Here is a 7,785-nt window from a genome sequence, read left to right as displayed (position 1 = left end):
GGTGTTTGACAGCGATGGGAAGCCCAAAGTGGACGTGCTGAAAGCGCACCTAACCAAGGAGGGCCGCGTGGAGGAGGCGGTGGCCCTGAGGCTCATAGGGGAGGGGGCCACCATCCTGCGCGCAGAGAAGAACCTGCTGGACATCGAGGCCCCTGTGACAGGTCAGTACATTAAGTTATTTTAATTTATCGCCAGAAAACAGCACTTTTTCAGGTTCAATTTAATATTTTATTTAATGTGTAGTACATTATCTATTTAACATATCTGAAGACTAAATTAACTAAATTGATTAGCGATGATGATCTACTTTTAGTGTTTGCATTCATCCATGGCAGAAGAAGCAAATGAGAAAGACCAAATAGGAATGGTCCGAATCATGATGAAATTGCATTATATAATATCCTAAAAATAACTCTTTTAATGCTAACTTGCAGAGACGTGTGTATGTGTTTGATTTGAAACACACCCTCTGGGTTTCTTTTACAGAGGACTGCATGGTTACATCATATAAACGTCATTTTCTTATTTAAGTGAGTCATTGTGCCTGGAGGTTACACGTGGAGCATGTTGTGGCTAGACACAATTATGTTATTTTTGGAAACACACAGCTTCAGTTCATCCAATTTGCCAAAAGCAACTAGCTTGAGTGACTCGCTCAGTTGGCTGCTTCATGCATTAAAAAACAGTTTTGACAGGCTATTAAATACTTAGCTTTGATGCTAACCCTGGGAAAAGGAAATATGACTACATTCATCTTTTTATTTTCCCAATTAACTATTACAAAATGAACCTTTGCTGTCATGTGTTTGTGGCTACTTTATTCTTCACAATATTTATTTATTTTTCATTTGGATTTTTTTACAGTTGAGCATCTTCTTCATGTGGTCCTCGCTGAAGGAGCATACTGTCAGTAATAGCAGGCTCGTTCATGCATATGCACAGATCCAGTGCATCTATTGTTGTCTTTCTTCCTGGTCAAGTGGCCGGTTCCTTCATTAGACTTTCTGATGAGGCTTCTTTGATGTCGTCGCAATCAGAAGCACTATGGCAACCCATCGTTTCCTAGTACGAGATCATTCTCCAAATCCAGTCTGGAGAGGCCTCTGCTCACATCTGGCAGACCTCGTCCACACTTAAATTCATAAATGCACGACCCTTTTCAGACAAAAGTCTTGGTCTTTTTACTGAGGCCATTATGATAATAGAATATGTTGTCTGGTTGTTGAAGAGGGTGAAGCCTAACAAAAGACAACTTCACGTTTGCAGGTGCATATGCAAGTAACTAAGAACAATGCTATTATGCTTAACCAGATTTCAAATATTTTTGAGTGATTCAAGCGCATGACAAAGTACCACAAATCCGTGGGTTGAAAGGATATTTTGCACTCGTACAGTAGCTGCACATCAGTGTGTATTCAAGGAAATTGATTACTAACTCAAAATGAATGGTATTGATCTTTCAGTTTAAAGTAAACACCACTTAATAAGTTCATTTGCATGGCTATTTATACAAATTAAACACATATGCGCGAAAAGGAAAATCTCTGATCTGTTTTAGAGCCTGCCTATGCTGGAGCAAATCCTGTGTGTATGATTATATAAGATACACATATAGTTTTAATATATCAGTTTGTATGATGTTAAACTAGGGAGTTAATCGGACGGGTAAATATATCACGTTTTCCTGCCTTAAGCCTAAACAGAATGGTTTCTTGTGTAAACATGCTCCAACGCTGACCTGTGGTCAGATTTGTTTTTTCCAATTCTGAGATGCTCTGTTACTTGATTTCATATTTCAGAACAGCTCAAACGATGCTTTCAGGCATTAAACCTCCATCCTTTGTTGTGTTACATAGAAAGTGTTCTGTGGAGCTGTGTGTTTGTGTGTGTGTGCACTGAAGCGCTTCTTTTCCTCCCACTCAACACCCCTGTCTCAACCCCTCTCCCACTCAGTGTCCTCTTCAGCGAGGATTTCTCTGCTGCGCGTGCACGTGATCCTGCTGTGTTTCCCTCTCGTGCACGCGGACACCACTCTCTATAAACATTTCTTTGTTTCTCTCCGTTCTCTTCCCTCCATGTTTTACCTCTGCGTCATGCTCGGGGTCTGCTTCTTTCTCTCCCCACGTTAGCACACCTGCTATTCCGACATGACACATGGTCAGCGAATTAGTAAGTAAATATTTATCATAGATGCAAAGCAACATGTCATGTCGGCTGTCTCTCTCCCTCTCTACGCTTCTCACATTCACATAGTCACTTCCTGGTTTGGCCAGATGGCAGGTGGGGGTTTTTTCGCGGAGGGAGGGGGTGTGTGTGTGTGACGAAGCTGGGCTTAGGCCACTGAGTACAAGCTGCTACCATGGCCTTCACACACCCATCCATAAAGCTCCTACAGCCACATCGCCAGGCAACAGCGAGCTTTTACTCCGTTCATCACCTGTTAGCAGTGCGGCCGCTCGACCCTGTTTGTCTCTAACAAACAGAAAAAAGTGCTTTTTTTCACGAGATATTGAGATGCCCTGTAGAATCAGAAATGCTTTCAACCTTAGCTGTTTACATTTCATTATATTAGATATTTCTTTCCTAATGTATTCTTGGTGAGGAAATGTTAAGACCTTGATATGGAATGTCTTGTGTACACTTTAAAAAGGTTGATAAGACCTTGATAACAATGGCAATTGTGTCACACATTGGACCTTTCAAATAGGTCGTTATGCAACAGCCTTTCAATGAGAAATATGTTGGATTTTACTGCTAGGTGGATAAAAGCTTATTGCAGGTATAGCGTTGTCGGTAAAATGTCCCTTTGAGAATGTACCATAGTAAAACTATTTTCACAACTGTCGAACAACGACCAATATTTACTTCATAGATCCAATACCGGTTGGGCTAATGTATATATTTCAACCATGTTTTGTTTTTTTCCCCTCTAATAAAAACAAAGAAATCCAGAGTTCATAGACACACACTACACAAGCTATTACAAATGGGTGCTTCACTGCAAAGGTTTAGGAAATCAGTGGTTTACACTAACACAGTCAAAGTTGGTTGAGCTCTTACTCTCAATCGGACATTGTCACTTATTGTTGCTGCTGTAGGGAAGATGGCAGCTTGTTAAACATCAAATCCAGTTTTGATGTTCATAACAGATTGCAAGCCCCACCTCTGCCTTTGCATAAACGCACGCTTTGCAGGATGTAAGCTCATCGAAAGAGGGCCATCATAAAACCCGGGGTATTGTTATCACGCGGTCTCAATCAAAACTTGATCTGGCACCATCTGCATGGCCGTGGATTTCTCTCGCTCAATGAGCCGGCCTTTGGAGTGGCCTGTGTAGGTTCTGAAGCCAGGTTGTGTAATGCCCACCGCCCACTCACTAGCTGCTGCCCGCTGATATGCTGCTACTCAGGGAGATCACTTTAGCGCACAGGCAGGAGATGGCCAGAACGAATTGTTTCTCACTCCAGATAATGTACTCCCACCCGCTCTTCTTATGTGGGCTCTGCTCTCGTTTTTGTATGTTGTGTGACAAGAGGGAGGTAGGAGAAGCGTGTCTGTAGGTGTACTGGAGCACAGCGATGGATGATTGTGTGTTTACTGTGATAGAGCAGAGCGAAAGGAGTGTGGCGTAGTAGCATTTCAGTTTTTCATCAACTAGCATTGTGCACGCACAGATTATGCGACTACATTCCCTGTAACTGTTACATCTGGTGTTCTCGGTCCGTGATTAAACCCCTCGGTGTCACCCCGCTGTTTTATTCACCAGCAAGTGACAGCTTTCCAAAAGGTCAGCTGGAGGAGCGAGCACTCCTCCTCCGCACAGTGTGCTGGACGTGTGCTTCAGGTACTCCCTCCTGCAGACAAAACATTCAAATATTGGTCATTTTCCTGCACTAAGTCCTCACAGTAAGAGTGGTGCAGTCACGCGTCTAAAACCCGGAAGTAAGCTGCGCATGGGTTCCCTTGACATAAAAGCAATGGGATTTCTCCATAGGATTTTGGAAAATAGCTCGAGATAAGGTCTGTGGAAAACAAACCAGTTATATAAATGCACGTTTTGTTCAGCCGGATAAATATCCACATGTCTACCCTACTTTTATAATTTTCAAATCATAAATCTGATCGCCAGAAGCAAAATGCTAACGTTATGCTATAAACAAACTACAGCAGGGTCGCTGCTTCAACGCCACGCCAACTTATGATCCATATTCAAAAATACAGATTCAAAATTGTACAAGTTGAAGTTTTGTTTGAACAGTTTGCAGGAGGCAGGTACTTGCTTTCAAGCAGAACAGGGCAAACAAATTTAGCGATGGGAAACTACGTTGGAACACAAAAGGTAAACTTATTAACCACAGCTATTCGTGACTCCTTTTTTGTGTTGAATACTCCGAAGACGACTGGACTATTTTCTGGAGATGCTCGTAGTTGGATACCGTTGTATTTGTGTGGTCTACCTTCGTTGTCCGTGGAAAGAGACCCTCCATTAACAGGAATTGTGGGGAGTGTAACAAATGAACACGAGGTATATGAACAGACTTCCATTCTGGTGGTTTCTCTCGTTAAATCTCACACGTCACCTGGCAGGATTTTGGGACCTTCACAAAATCGTAAAATGGTGATGCCAAGGAGCAGAAGTCTCAGTTGCCCTAGAGAGGTATCGTAAAACCTTTTAATCGAGCTTTCATTCCAGACACCAACTGTGTTTAAATTCCTGCCTAGTCCAAACAAGATGCTATAATTTGATGTAGTCGTACCTGGAGGTGACCCCTAAAGACTTCTCAATGCAAAGACTTTTTTGCCTACCACAATGGTTCACCGACTTTTATCCTGATGTCTTCATACAGGTCCCGCAACGGTTGCAGAATGGTGGTGTGCATTTGTGANTTTCATCCTAGGTATACTTCAACTATGAGAGACAAAATGAGAAAAAAAAAAATTCAGAAAATCACATTGTCTGATCTAATTTGCAAATTAATTATTTAAAGATCAGACAATGTGATTTTCTGAATTTTTTTTTTTCTCATTTTGTCTCTCATAGTTGAAGTATACCTAGGATGAAAATTACAGGCCTCTCATCTTTTTAAGTGGNGAAAAAAAAATCCAGAAAATCACATTGTCTGATTTTTAAATAATTTATTTGCAAATTATGGTGGAAAATAAGTATTTGGTCACCTACAAACAAACAAGAATCTTGTTTGTTTGTAGGTGACCAAATACTTATTTTCCACCATAATTTGCAAATAAATTATTTAAAAATCAGACAATGTGATTTTCTGGATTTTTTTTTCTCATTTTGTCTCTCAAAGTTGAGGTATACCTAGGATGAAAACTACAGGCCTCTCTCATCTTTTTAAGTGGGAGAACTTGCACAATTGGTGGCTGACTAAATACTTTTTTGCCCCACTGTACATCTTGGATGGGGTCTACATTTCACTGACGAAGAGACTCGGCTACATGGATGGCCTTTGTTTCATATAATGATTACCTAGAAAGCATGTTAAATGAATGGAAATTCCTCTTACCGTGTTTCATCCTGCCTCAGTGATTTTCATATACTGTAAGTAAAGTATTATCATTGAATCATGTTTAAAGGATTGGTGCTGATACTGATTAAGTCTGAGAAAGACATTTGACCATTAATGTTGTTTGATGTCGCAATATTATGACTTGTTAGGAATACAATTAAATTAATGTTTCTTTGGTTTTAGTGTACTTAAATACCACAAATTGCAACAACAATTTAAAGTGCATTTTCTGCAGACTCTATTGTGACAAACAATCCCAAATTGTCAGCCTTAAAATATGTCTTTATCATTGGTATTGACAGATAGACTGAATTTAGGAGTCATCAGTGCAAGGGATGAATATCAAGCAGTGTGATTGGTATGACTCAGAGCTGGATTTGTACGCTGCAAGGCATTTTAATAGTCCAAAGAAATGTTTCCAACCAACCACCTTGACTTCAACATACTGTATTGAACTTGATTCAAGAAACTAGGCTTGTGTAAATATTTCTCTGTAATCAGACTAAGTATTCGGACAGGTTTACATTTCAGTACAGATAAAAGGTCAGAGAGACCTGAAGTGAAATAGAACAGCCAAATAAACTCAAGATAGAAGTCAAATCAAATGACTAAGAAACTATGATAAATGGCAGGACTGAAAAGGATTTAAGTTAATGAATTAACGCCATTACAAGAATGGGAAGTGTTTGGAATGTAAGGTGCGAAAGGTCAACAAAAAAAGGCTTAATCTTGCAGACATCCAGGTTTGAGGATACGTTTACACTCTATGGCATTTCCTCTGAAAGCCGCTCTGACAGGCCCTGAAGAAGACATCCCCTGCTAGCTTTGCCGTGCTGAGGCCTGCCCCCCCCCCCCTCCTCCTCCTCCTCCTCCTCCTCCTTCACAATGCGTGACATAGGATTAGCTTTCATTAGAGAAGGCGCTGTAATCAGCTTTGGAGCATAGCAGAGACGGAACAATGGAGGAGGCTGAAAGGATCTGGAAGATAAAGGTGCTATGGTGCATGCTCGTCTTTATGCTAGATATTCCCACAAATGAAACCTGTGGCATGTAACAGCCAGATGATTTCATAGCTACAGTTATCTGCCTATTCCGCAGTGTTATGTGCTACGCCTAAAAGACTGCTATCGTGACAAACACAGCATGATGGCAACATGCTAATTGCTTCACTTGTCATTTCAGGGACCTGACGCAACAGACAGCTATAAGGGGCTGTGGCACTGCCAATGAGCTTTTTAAGGGAAATAGATTTGGCTGAAATCCTGTTTAGGCATTTCCCGACCAATTATTTTCAATATTGATTATTGGTTAATCGTGTATTCTATAACATTTCTGGAAAAGTAAAAAATATCCATCCCAGTTTATTTAGTTAGTCCAACACCTAAATATATTCAGTTTATTGTTCTATAAAAACACAAAATCAGGAACTCTCTATACGGCTAGAAAATAAATATAATATTCTGCCAATTTTAAAAGAACAATTACTTGTTTATCTACGTTTTTCTGTCGATTGACTCATCAATTAGTCGCCCAATCATTGCAACTCTATTTGCTGTCTCCAGACATTGACAAAGGAAGGTATAGGCCTGGCTGTACAGACCAGTGAATCCCTGGTTTCATCAACGTAGGTCCATTTATCCATAATTTCTCTTGTTCAAGCAAGAACATGAGCTTACATCGAAGACAAGGAAAGCAAAGCAATTTGCAAAGATCTATGCTCTGTGGGTCAACTGGCCATTCGCCAGCTTTAGTCTTTGTACTTTGAACTGCACAAGTGAGATCAAGTATATGATCTACCATCGATAAAATGCACACAGAAGCAAAAGTCCAATGTTCTCATACAGTATTGCAGATATGACACCTGATCACTACCCTTAATTGTCATTCATAAATCAAAGGCTACCCATAGGGTCTGGGATATCATGTGTCTGGTTTAGGTCTCAACGTTGGCATCTCTCTGAAAAGCTTCAAGGCTACAGTTTCAACCTTTTCTTGAGACGGTAAACAGAAAGGTCAGGCAGCTAAGGAGGGGTTGGTGGGCGTGTTTGGATTCCAGTCGGGTCCAAAACCTGGCCCTACACATTCACAGAACCACCTTTGTGCGAGTCCTTCAGCACTCTTCGTCTTGCTGTCAACTGGCGCTTGTGTTGGGAAGGACATGACGACACAGGTCTATCGAGAAGAACATGTGTTCCCACTAACCCCAGAGCGCAGGCCTCCACTTTACAAAGCGTTCCTGTTGGAGGCTTGTTCTTTG

This window comes from Notothenia coriiceps, unplaced genomic scaffold (assembly GCF_000735185.1).
Source record: "Notothenia coriiceps isolate Sejong01 unplaced genomic scaffold, NC01 NC01_scaffold00037246, whole genome shotgun sequence".
NCBI lineage: Eukaryota > Metazoa > Chordata > Actinopteri > Perciformes > Nototheniidae > Notothenia > Notothenia coriiceps.
Note: the sequence above shows the minus strand (reverse complement) of the source record.